The sequence below is a fragment of the Lissotriton helveticus genome, chromosome 2_1 (assembly GCF_964261635.1).
Source record: "Lissotriton helveticus chromosome 2_1, aLisHel1.1, whole genome shotgun sequence".
Classification (NCBI taxonomy): domain Eukaryota; kingdom Metazoa; phylum Chordata; class Amphibia; order Caudata; family Salamandridae; genus Lissotriton; species Lissotriton helveticus.
The window spans coordinates 240,447,797-240,461,660 of record NC_136059.1 but is presented as its reverse complement, the minus strand read 5'-3'; positions in this window follow the sequence as shown (position 1 = coordinate 240,461,660).

The following is a 13,864-nucleotide window of genomic DNA, read 5'->3' as shown; positions in this document are numbered from 1 at the left end:
AAACTACTGTTGACGAAAGTAAAAGTCTAAGGAAAAGTTTTATACCAAATGTCGTTTTGGATTTCCACGTCCTGTAATAACCAACGGAAGAGTAAACAGTTTTATGTCAGCTGTGAGATATACCATCACTAGAAAAACACTAAAAAATATATACAATTTGAGAAGCGAAGAATCAAAATATATCAATGATTATAATTCAGTTATTCTCTCAATGTGGAATGCTAATATGGACATCCAGTATGTTGCGGATAATTCCATTGTTTTTGCCCGGTATGTAACATCCTATATTACAAAATCAGAAAAGACGGAATTGAAAGAAATGTGGGAAGAAATTTCTCACGAGAAAAGTCTTAGTAAAAAATTATTATATGTTATCCCATCGAGAAATTGGAGTGTATGAAAGCTCTGCTCGGTTATCATCTGCAAGTTTATACAAAAAATTTAGAAGAATCATTTGGGTGAGTCTAGGTCTTGCTGCAACGTGAAATCGAGTACTTAAATCTGTACAAGAAATTGAATATTTAGCAGAAAAAGAAACGGAAAGTACAGATGTTATAAAAACAAACATGTTGGACACATATTATCCAAATACAAGTCATCATCTTGAGAACATATGTCTTTATGAAGGGCTGCAATATTACACTTTTAAACAGAATACTAAAGAAAAAAATAAATGAAGTAAAAAATGCAGTGATTGGTTATGGAGGATGTTTGGTGAAACAAAGGAAAGGAAATTTGATTAATCACAGAGTTGTGATACTCCTAATAAAAGGGAATTTTACTATTTAGCACTTTTGCAACTCTTTACACCGTGGCATACAGAATTGGATTTACTTGGAGATTTTCAAAGCTATGAAGATTCCTTCAATGCTTGTAAAGATACCATACAATGTTAGTATAGTAATAGTTTTTGAAAATTACCTGAAAATGTGGAATGAAGAAATTGATCAAGATGCTACTATTGCAGCTGAGATTGCTAGAGACAGTTCTCAAGACAGTCAAAGTTCTGCTGCACTGAGTCAAGATCCACTAGGACTACCAATTCTTGAAAATGAAGCGGAAATCGCCATGAATGAACCGGAAACAGCAATGCATCAAGCTCAAGAATATATTATGGACTTAGCAAACTTGGGTGAACAACTAAATGATGAACAGAAAGATATATATTACCAACTGAGAAAACAGATTGACAATGGATTTCTTCATGAAAAGAAAGAATGCACATGCACATCATTTCATCCTGTCCGAATGTATGTCAGTGGTCAAGCTGAAACAGGAAAACGTTTCTTAATTAAAGTATTGACCAGTTATCTATAGAAAACAACTGACTCACATTTGTCTTGTGTTGTAACTGCTCCAATGAGTTGGCAGCACACAAGATTAAAAGAATTACATTACATCATTTACTTATGCTACCTGTAGAGCATGAAAATAAATTGGAATATAATAAACTATCTGGAGAAGCTTGCTATGAAGTTTCAAGAATGAAACTTCTGATTATTGATGAGGTAAGCATGGTCTCAAACCTAATGCTTGCCTTTGTGCATTTAAGAATGTAGCAAATTCTTAAAACAGGGTACAAAGTCTTATTTGGAGGAAAACATGTGGTCGTTTTTGGAGATCTACTGCAACTTACTCCCGTAAAAGGACAATAAGTATTTAAAACACTTGTACATGGAGACACCAGAAAGTCTTTGTGAAGTGTTGTAAACATTAACATTTAGTCATATTTTGAATACAAATACCTCATTAAATGATATGCGACAGACAAATGATGCTGATTATGGAAGCATTCTTCAAGATATAAGAATTGGAGTACTGACAGAACATGGCAAACAAGCTTTGCAAAGCCGAATACTTACAAACTTGTTTCCAAATGAAAATATAGTTCCTGAAAACATTTAAAATGAAAATTGCAGAGAATACATCTATAATCTGCTTAATGCCAACACTGCACAACTGTTCTATAATCAATTAACAACTTTTAAAGCTAGAAAATTGACAAATAATAAAATTGGAGGCTATTAATAAAATAGAGCATGAACAAATTACTATTATTTTGATGGAAAAATTGAAAACAAAACTGGATTCTTTAGAAAAATCGATATGTAAAACTGCTGGTTTAAAAAGAATCTATATGTATGTGTAAACTGTCGGGTAACTTGATGGCATAATTTGGATGTACAAAAAGGTTTCGTAAATGGAGCAATGGGTGAAATTGTTGATTTTGTTAATTATCAAAATAGAGATGGAATTGAATTTTTAAAAATCAAATTTGATCAAATTGAAGAAGTAAAACAAATTGGTTGTTGTTCAGTTCGTTTTTTTCTTGTTAAGGATGTATATGTCCGTAGAAAACAGTTTCCACTTTCTCTGGCACATGCAGTGACTATTCATAAATCTCAAGGATTAAGTATAGACAGTGTTTTGGTGAACATCGTAAGTACCGTATTTAAAGAGGGTATGGCATATGTTGCTTTGTACCAGCATTTTCATTGACTTTTTTCTACAACCTTATGTTCGCGGATTACCTGCCTTCATCAAAGACACTGGAGATTTCCTTACCAAAATATACGACTGTGACTAGAATGAGAACTATGAATTCATGACCCTAGCAGTGCAATCGTTATACACGAGTATCAGACAAACTGATGCGCTACGTGCCTTACAACACTACCTAGGAAATAGACCTATTACATTACACCAAACACACCTGTATGCTGTTGGAAATGACAGAATGGTGCCTCACCAACAACACATTCATTTTCAATAGATTACATTATAAACAGATACAGGGTTCGGCCATGGGTACTTGCTTCTCACCCAGCTATGCTAATCTGCATATGGGCTGGTGGGAGGAGCAAGTATTAAGGGTCACACAACAACAGGCAATGGCTGAGAATGTAATCTTATACAAGAGGTACATAGACAATATCTTTATTCTTTGGAAGGGGTCTTGTGAGAGCGCATTGAAATTTGCTACAGAAATCAACAGTAACAGTTTGAATCTCACTTTTAACAGCACTATCAGCTCTACTTCCATCCAATTTTTAGACCTTGAATTATTTGTGGAGAATAACAAAATACACACTTGCACATACAGAAAACCCACAGCAGGTAACGCGATTTTACATGCCCAAAGCTTCCACCCTACTTAACTGAAACAGTCCATTCCTTATGCTGAATGTCTGAGGATGACCCGTAATTGTAGTAGGGAAATTGATTTGAAAGAGTCAAAAGAGGAATTGTTCATGAGACTTAGAAACAGAGGATACAGCCAAGTGACACTTAATAATGCTGAAAAAAAGTGTGCAGCTAAGAACAGGAAAGTTCTTCTTTTCCCGACGAAAGACCAACACACACCTCCACTGAAAGTAGTCTCACCCTACACCCCTAGACTCATCACGGGTTATAACAGCTACCATGCCAATTTACGTAAAATCCTTAACAGACACTGGCCGTTGGTTCAGAATGACCCACTTGTAGGTCCTTTATGTGAGAAATGACCATCTCTCACCTTTAGGAAGGCAAAATCCATGAGAAGCGAACTAGTGTGCAATGCAACAACCAATCTTAAAAGTACCACATGGTTGCAAGCTCTGAATATGTTCTACAGATGTTTCAAATGCAAAGCCTGTAGACATGGTGTAAACACACAGTCAGTCAGGCTTCCATTCAGGCACACTCCCTACACCATCAGAGGTAGCTACTCATGTAAAACAGAGTACGCGGTATATGTGCTTGAATGTACATGTGGAAGAAGGTGCGTTGGCAGCACGATAAACCAGGCACACGTAAGGGTATTACAACACCTCAGGGCAATTGCCAATAATGACCAGACGTACCCCGTGGCGAGACACATCAACTCTCACAACGCAGGTAATGCCAAAGATCTTACTTTTTCCATAATAGATAGCATCCCTAAGAACATCACAGGAGGAAATCAACTTTTGGCACTTAGAAGACATGAGTCAAGGTATATTATTTTACTTGACTCGAAAATCCCAAACAGGTTGAATGCCGACGAGGCGCTCAATGTACACCTCTATCCCTCTGCCGCTTGTCCTGCTCCCTTTAACCCCCCTGTAAACATCTAGGTCTCACACATGATCATATAATTTAGTTTAATTAGTGTTGACACTAGGAACACAAATATTGGTTTTTCTTCACACATCACAGTTTTTTGCACGTGGGGAATACCTGTGGCAAACACTGATACGTCGCACAGAGACTCCGGGTAACCTAGGAGTAGTAGTGGTCAGGCATCCGGACGAGATTTAAACGAGTCTTAAACCTCCACCCACTGGGGTTGTATCAGTACTAGATGTTCTTTCCATACAGGGACAGATGGAGTGCGCGTTGCATATGTGATGAGTGCACGCTGCCAGGCCCTGTGTTACGTCATAGGCGTATGGTGTCGTGCCGGTTTCGCCATTCTGTCATTTTTTTGTCTCAAAACTATAGCTAAATAAGTTTAAAGTGTATACGATAGCAAGCGATAATCTAAAATATTTTAAATATTTATATATTTCCAACTGTAATAAACTTATATTATGGTAAATATATTTTCTTAAAATTGCGTCGGGTGCAGCCTCCTTGCGCGCTCGGTGCGCGATTGCCATTTGACCTTAAAAAAACATTTGATTGATTCATAACATTTCCCATTGTATCAGTTGGATGACCCCACCCATTATAGTCATTCTCTCTACAGCGTTTGATGAGAGACACCTCTTCTGCTTAGAAAGCTTTTTTGAAAAGTTTTTTGCTGTGTACACATATCTTATACTACAAACAACATGCAACGATCATCTTCATCAATATTCATGGTCTGTACAGTAGCCTTCCACGTGTGATGGCCATCTGAAATGTTACATCAAAAAATAAATCTGTTACACGATGCCCCTGGTGTGTGTGTGTGTGCGCATTATTGTGCTGCCTTTTGGACTGGGTATTGGTGGCTCGAAGGGGTATCATCAGCCACGGGCAGAGTGCACATCCTAGATCACATGTGACAAACATTAAAGATTAATGTGTAGATTTGTGTTGCAGTACGCTCTGTTGTCAGGCTTTGCCAGTATAGTAGTGTGTCATATGTGAGACTTTCCGATTTTCGTTTGACATCCATTGCTTGACTGTAATGAGCGTTATCACTGTGTATGACGTAGCCTCACTGCTGATCCACCCTTCATCCAAGGCACATTCACATGTGTGCGCTTTGCGATAGCAACATTTTCAATAATACCGCACACCATTGACATGCGTGTCTGTGCATATCCACAAGCTTGACAACCACATGTGATGTTGGCCATTCAATGTTTTCGGACAGCATATCATTAGCGATAGTTGCAGCCCTCCCGGTACATGCTACATTAATGTAAATTGCGAATTGTGCGATGTCAAAACTGCAACAGGGACACACATAAGTACATTTCCTGGCCAGCCAGGAACTGAACAACGCCCAGGTCCCTGGAATAATTATTCACACCCCAACGCTGGCCTGGCGTACGCAAGCCCCGACCACTTTGCGTATGTATAAATAGGATAACGACGACGCCACATGTCCCAGTCCTTCCACACTGCCTCAGGTGATATGGTTGCATCCACCTTCCATATCACAATGCGCAATAAAAAAAGAGATCCATTAAGGTGTACACCATCCTGGCAATCAAAACTCGATTAGAATTGTGAACTCTGCTGGCCATTGTGTTTGGACACACAACAATGACAGCAGGTGAGCAGTGGAGCCTGGGTGTTGGGTGCATCAGCCTGGGTGCTCATGTGCAAACAAGCGATGTTGCCGTGTGTAATCATATGATCTCTGACCTCATACAGTCACATCTCTGTCTCATTTTAAGTACCTGCTGGACCGTACTGTAGACCTGAGCCAGCGGGTAGCGCTGCCCTACAGACACATGGTGTTGGCTTTTGGGGCACTGTAGTTAACTGATTACAAAGTGTACATGCACACAGGCTTGCGCCTCTGCATTAGACGTGCACATTATGCTTCTAGCATGCGCTCTGTTCCTTTGTATGTGAACGTTGGCATAACATCTTATTATTTAACCTTGTGTATTCTCATGCACTCCAACTCCTCTTTGAACCACAATTACCACTAACAGTTGTTAGATCATACTTCAAGAAAGAAAGATGCACTCAACTGGTGTTCTCTATTAAGCTTGAAATAAACCTTCATTTACCTCAAGACGTTTCCAGCATCATATTATTTCTCCCTTTTCAGACACTGAGTTCGTTGCAACAAAATGGGTGGAGTGGGTGCTCAGCCTGTGATCATGCCCTGGGCATTCTAACGCCTTCCATCGTGGTATGAAGACACCATCCCCGACCAGAGACCTGCTGTGCCACCCTGAGAGAGGCACCCCGGAGTTGGAGCTCGCACCGGCACATCGTTGGACACAACGGTGGTGGCAGGTGAGCAGTTAAGCCTCAGGGCGTAGGAGCTGCAATTGAGCACAGTGAGGGGGAAGGTGCTGGGGTGCAGCAGCCTGGGTGCACAGGTGCAGGCAAGCGATGTTCCCATAGATAATGTAATCTCTGGCCTCATTCATATCTCTGTTTCATTTTAAGGACTTGCTGGACCGCACTCTTTCTCGCGGACACCAGCGTCCCAGACACACGGGTGACAGGAGGTGAACAGTGAGGGCTGGGTGCAGTAGGCCGATGCTCTGTCTCCTCCTCCCCCTCCTCTTTTGACTCTTCCTCTCCTTCTCCCTTCCACCCTCTCACTCTCTGTCCCATTCTAACTTTCTTCCTTGCTTGGCGCCGTTCTTATTGCCCCCTGCTTAAAACTCACTTCTGTCAGGCTATGAAGGAGTATAAACATGACATCCTAAAAGCCAAGATGGAGTACTTCTCAGGGAGAATCCTGACAGCTGACAACCAGTCAAAGGAGATCTTTGCAACAGTTTACGAGCTTGCTGCTTCTGACAGGGCGACCCCCAAAATTCCTCCATCTCAAACCTTATGCAATTCCCTCAACTCCTATTTTTTTGAGAAGATTGCCCTCATCAAGGCCAACATCATCCCTTCACCTCTGGACTCATCCCTTGCCCCCCCTACCCTTCCCACCCCCTCACTTACTGAGTTTCCCCTCCTTACCCGAGATTCTTTGCTTCCCCTTCTGGCCCGGATCAAATCGGGATCACCCCTGGATATAGGCCCAGCATTTGCTCTTAAAGAGCTCTTCTCCAATTGCTACTCTCCTCCTTTGACCATCATTAACCACTCCCTCAGCAGTGGCATTGTCCCCTCCGCGCACAAGTCGGCAGTTGTCATCCCGATTCTGAAAAAGGCAGGGGCGGATCCATCTTTGCCCTCCAACTACCGCCCCATCTCTCTCCTCCCTTACCTCGCGAAGGTCTCAGAGGCTCACGTCATCAGGTCTCTCAGTTCCTTCGTAGAATCCACTGGCGCCCTCTCCACCCGACAGGCGGGCTTTCGCCCGCTGCATTCAACCGAGAAGGTTGTGGTGTCAGTGATGGACCAACTCAGGGAGGGGATTGACACGGGCCGACCGCAGGCCCTAGTCCTGCTAGACCTGTCCGCCGCGTTTGACACGGTGGACCACGACATCTTGTTAACCCGTGTCCAAGCGGCGGGCATTGGGGGTACAGCCTTTGCCTGGCTTCGCTCCTTTTTGACCGACAGGGAGCAGGCCGTCCAACTTGCTAACTTTACGGCCCCTCCCGGAAGGTAACCTGTGGAGTACCACAAGGCTCCTCCATATCCCCTTTATTATTTAATTTATACATCTCACCCCTCATTTTTTCTTTACAGCAGATGGAGGTCTCGGTGTTCAACTACGCCGATGACCTCCAACTCATCTTCAACCTTTCATCCTCCCCTTCTTCGTCCTCCAATTTCCAGAAGGTCATGCTCTTCATCCAAGGGTGGATGAACTGCAACCACCTCAAATTAAACCCGGATAAGACCGAGTTGGTCTTGACGGGGGGTGGTTGCAGTCCTTGGTCCCCTTCCTTCTGGCCCTCTTCCCTCGGTCCCTCCCCCCTTCCAGCCCTCAAAGTCAAAACTTTGGGTATTTTCATTAACCCACAGCTTACCCTTCACACTCAGGTCAGTTCGGTGGTGTCCGCCTGTTTTCTCTCCCTCCGGACCATCTGGAGGGTTTCACGTTTTTTTTCTGCTGCCGCACTCAAACTCATTCTCATGGACATGGTGCTGTCGCGCCTTGACTATGGGAATGTCATTCTTAATGGTGCCCCAGCTTACCTCATCCACCGACTTCAACTGATTCAAAATCAGGCGGCTCGCCTGATTTTCGGCCTCTCCAGGTCCAATCACACGACCCCCTTGCTTCAGTCCCTCCACTGGCTCCCTGTGAAGGAGAGGGCGCTCTTTAAGTTGGGCTGCACTACCTACCAGGCCAGATCTGGGACCGCCCCCGCATTCTTGTGCGAAGCTATCTCTCCTTATATTCCGTCCAGAGAACTTCGCTCTACCCATTTATCCCTTCTGTCAGTCCCCCGTTTTAGGAAACAGAAGGCCGGGGGGGCCAGATTTGCTGTGCTGGCTCCCTCCTTTTGGAACTCACTTCCACCTTCCCTCAGGATGTCTCCCTCCTATCTGGAGTTTCGCAAGCAACTGAAGACTCTTTTGTTCTCCAGATCTGTCGCAGCTTAGCTCGCTCCCCACTGACCCTCGGCTATCTAGCGCCATGGAACCGGTTCCGGTATAAGAGCGCTTTATAAATATTTTAAAATTCAAAAATTAAATTCCTTTCATTCTGACTACCTTTCTTTTTCTCTTGGACATGGCACACATACTGGCGAGGTCCACCCTGCATATTTCAGTAATGCCCCAGAGGGTGGCGATCACCTGACTTGAGTTGGCCTCGAAAGCCCCCCGATCAATTAGTTAACAATACCCGGGAAGGTGGCGATCCGCTAGGCTGCGAAACATCTCTTTGCCCTCCCGCGCAAAATGTACATGTGAGATTAATGTCCCCAGTGCTGCAGAGACCCCGCAATATAATAATAGGATTGGCCCCGGAACATTGCAGACCAGGTGTCTCACTTAAATGAACGGATGAGACCCCGCGTAATTTTTTTTCTCCATTTTTACCATCAGGATCCTCTTTATTGAAGCAATACGAGGTTTTCTTCCTCTCGCTTCAACGAGGCAAACAAGGATTTGCTATCACACGGTGAAAGACATGCTCTCGCCTTGTTATAGCAAACATAAATGTCCTGCGGATGCACACCCTGGGACATTGTATGAGCTGCGCCTGGGAGGTGTCTTCAGCAGAATGCAAGGAAGCTCAAAATGTTGGTGAGTGCTGCCTTCTTTTTACCTTCTCACGCTTGTTGCCAAATTTATGTAGTGAAGAGGCAGACAGCAGTGGATCCGATAAGTAGATGCTACAGGAGCAGACAGCAGGACAACCGTCTTCTCCAGATCTGTGTAAAAACTCCCCAAGATTCTATCATGACAGCCCCACATTCTAACAGTACATGCTTACATTCTAGTAGCATTACATACTAACATTCTACAATGACTTACATTGGAATACTACACAGATCACATGACTTCACAGCAATGAGCTCATGGTTTCATCCACGAGTCTTGAGACCGGTAGGGGTTAGTAGTTTGCTTCCCAATCCCTGTATTGTATAAATGCAAACTAACACTACTTCCAAAGGTATGCTAGAGCGCCCAGAGCACATCACTTTACAGCAATGAGCTCATGGTTTAGGCTCACGGTTTAATCCCCGAGTCTTCAGGCCTGTAGGAATGAGTAGTTCGCTTCCCACTCCCTGTATAGTATAAACGCATACTAACACTACTTACACAGTTATACTACAGCTGCCAGTATGCTACAGCGCCCAGAGCCCATCACTTTACAGAAATCAGCTGTTTGATCCCCGAGTATTCACACCGGTAGTCGTGAGTATTTCGCTTCCCACTTCCGGTACAGTATAAACGCACAGTAGGGGTCAGTAGTTCGCTTCCCACTCCCTGTATAGTATAAACGCCTACTAATACTACTTGCACAGGTTTGCTACAAAGACCAGAGCACATCACTTTACAGCAATGAGCTCACGGTTTAGGCTTTCGGTTTCATACCCGAGTGTAGCATCATCTCATCTCGGCAACAGCGCACTTTTAGACCGGTAGTAGTGACTACTTCACTTCGCACTCCCCCAAAGAGGTTACAGTGCTCCTATCCTCCTGTTTCCTGCTCTTTTCGCCCTTTTTTCCCCTTACTCATTTCAATGGAATCACAAAATGGCTGCCAACACTTCCTATTTGCAACAGCTCGCAGCCAATGAGCAGCAGCTCGTGCTCGTAAAGCCTCAGCCAATCAGATGGCAGAATTCGCAAATATCGATATCTGTAGATGTCGATACTTCTCCAAAACTACTGAACGGATTTGCACCAAATAAATAAAAACCTGCTTTCTAAACCAAGGCCCTTCTCCCTGCCAAATTTGGGCTAATTCCGTTCACCCGTTCGATCTGTAGCCTTGTCTAAAGTTTCCTATAGAAATTAACATAGAGAAAACACATTATGGGGCCCCCGTTATTCTCGGCCCCCCTTGACGAATCACCCCCACACTTTCGACATAGGAGCTGATATGAACAAGGAATTAGTTTGGAAAATTTCATGAGGATTCATTAAACAACGCCAAACTTATAAGCAAACCAAAAAATGCTCTTCCCATGGAAACGTGGTCCTTACTATAACTACCTACTGGCGACAGCCAGTAGGTAATATATATATGGAGGAGGTGTTTTGGATATTGTTCACGTCGGCCAGTGACATGTTTCAAAGGCCTCCACTTCACAAGTTGGCCATGGACATTGCTGGTGGCTGCTTCTGCAGATTTGTTTGTGCTCCGAGGTATCAGATGGTTCGCGGCCCGCCTCTTCATCCAGGACACTAGACGGCGGCGATACGTAAGGCGGGTTTTATTGACACTCCTGCCTCCACCGAAATTGTTGCCTGGAACGTGGGGCTGAAGTGGTGTTTGGAGACCTGAGGAGGCACTGAAAAAACCACTCACGCAGGAAATTGGCAATTCTGTTTCACCATCGTTTGTCTTGCACCCCGCTATTCCACTTGGACTGTATATAACCCCGCAGCACCTACTTGGATTACAGATGCATTCTGGGACCTGTAGTTCCTATGAATTGCGGGTTGGTAAGCAAGCACTAGGTAAGGGGGTGGAGCGGGTCCCTACCAATGGGGAAGCTGCTGGACTTTCAAATTAAGGTGTTTCAATGCCTCCTGAACACTCAGGCATCTGGAGAAGACTGACCAGGGCTGAAATGCATTTTGCCGCAAAAACTTCAATAAAGGTGTTTCCGACTAGTCCCCTGTGTGGCCTCTGCTCTTTCTCCTGGAGGAGGTGTTTTGGATATATAACTCTGCATGTGGGGCTTGAACGTAAAGGGGAACCCGAGGAAGTCAATGGACATCAGTCCAAATTCAGGGCCATTCATCACTGTCATTTACACCTTTTCCCCCGGTTAGTATTGCCCATTGGGGCCGGACCCTCTTTTGCCTCCCCCAAGCACTACCAATCCCAACTGGTGAACTCTGGCAACTGTGGTCTGAACTGCAAAGTACAGAGGGGGTGCTAATCGAAGACCATGGGGTGGGGTGTCTTTAACCAATGAGAGCGAGGCAGGAAACCTAAAGGTGCGGGTGGAACTGCGCCGTGATTTCTGAGGCATCTGATGAAGGCGAGGAAGTGCCAAAATCCATTATGCCTGATGTCCACAATAAAGGCTTTCAAAGGATTCCCCCGAGTGGCCTCTTACTTCTCTACAAACGGAGGAGTCTGTGTGTGGATGTTTTACATGCCTGCCAGCAGCATGTTGAAGAGGCCCCGTTCTCTTAAGTGTCCGGAGCTTTGCTGGTTTAGCTGTTGCTATTTTCTGTTTACCGAGTGATTTGTAGTTCCGGCCCGCCTCGGAGTGCAGACAAAAGGAAAGGGATGCTGGCATGAGCAGTTCAGGATTCTACGAGGATTCTGGATCATCGTACTCCACCTCATAGCCTGCCCGACTTCTGCATGAGGGGCTTGAACGAAAAGGGGGACCCGAGGAAGCCAATGGATATCAATCCAAATTCAGGGCCATCCATCAAATTCATTTACACATTTGCCCCGGTTACTATTGCCCATTCGGGCGGGACACTCTTCTGCCTCCCCCAAGCACTACCTATCCCAACTGGTGAACTCTGGGAACTGTGGTCTGAACTGCAAACTACAGAGGGGGTGCTAATCGAAGACCATGGGGTGGGGTGTCTTTAACCAATGAGAGCGAGGCAGGAAACCTAAAGGTGCGGGTGGAACTATGCCGTGATTACTGAGGCATCTGATGAAGGCGAGGAAGTGCCGAAATCCATTATGCCTGATGTCCACAATAAAGGCTTTCGAAGAATTCCCCCGAATGGCCTCTTACTTCTCTATAAATGGAGAAGTCTGTGTGTGGATATTTTACATGCCTGCCAGCGGCGTGTTGAAGAGGCCACGTTCTCTTAAGTGTCCGGAGCTTTGCTGGTTTAGCTGTTGCTATTTTCTGTTTACCAAGTGATTGGCAGTTCCGGCCCGCCTCGGAGTGCAGACAAAAGGAAAGGGCTGCTGCCAGGAGCAGTTCGGGATTCTACAAGAAGCCGGGGATCACCGTACTCTGCCTCACAGCCTGCCCGACATCTGCATGAGGGGCTTGAACGTAAAGGGGGACCCGAGGAAGCCACTGGACATCAATCCAAATTCAGGGCCATCCATCAAAGTCATTTACACATTTGCCCCGGTTAGTATTGCCCATTCGGGCCGGACACTCTTCTGCCTTCCCCAAGCACTACCTATCCCGACTGGTGAACTCTGGGAACTGTGGTCTGAACTGCAAACTACAGAGGGCGTGCTAATCCAAGACCATGGGGTGGAGTGTCTTTAACCAATGAGAGCAAGACAGGAAAACTAAACGTGCGGGTGGAACTGTGCCGTGATTACTGAGGCATCTGATGAAGGCAAGGAAGTGCCGAAATGCATTATGCCTGATGTCCACAATAAAGGCTTTCAAAGGATTCCCCCGAGTGGCCTCTTACTTCTCTACAAAAGAGGAGTCTGTGTGTGGATGTTTTACACGCCTGAAAGAGGCGTGTTGAGGAGGCCCCGTTCTCTTAAGTGGCTGGAGCTTTGCTGGTTTGGCTGTTGCTTTTTTCTGTTTACCAAGTGATTGGTAGTTCCGGCCCGCCTCGGAGTGCAGACAAAAGGAAAGGGCTGCTGCCAGGAGCAGTTCGGGATTCTACGAGGATCCGGGGATCACTGTACTCCGCCTCACTGCCGGCCCGACATCTGCATGAGGGGCTTGAACGAAAAGAGGGACCCGAAGAAGCCAATGGACATCAATCCAAATTCAGGGCCATCCATCAAAGTCATTTACACATTTGCCCCGGTTAGTATTGCCCATTCGGGCCGGACACTCTTCTGCCTCCCCCAAGCACTACCTATCCAGACTGGTGAACTCTGGGAACTGTGGTCTGAACTGCAAATTACAGAAGGGGTGCAAATCGAAGACCATGGGGTGGGGTGTTTTTAACCAATGAGAGTGAGGCAGTAAACCTAAAGGTGCGGGGGGAACTGCGCCGTGATTACTGAGGCATCTGATAAAGTCGAGGAAATGCTGAAATCCATTATGCCTGATGTCCACAATAAAGGCTTTCAAAGGATTCCCCCGAGTGGCCTCTTACTTCTCTACAAATGGAGGAGTCTGTGTGTGGAAGTTTTACACGCCTGAAAGCGGCGTGTTGAGGTGGCCCGTTCTCTTAAGTGGCCGGAGCTTTGCTAGTTTAGCTGTTGCTATTATCTGTTTACCGA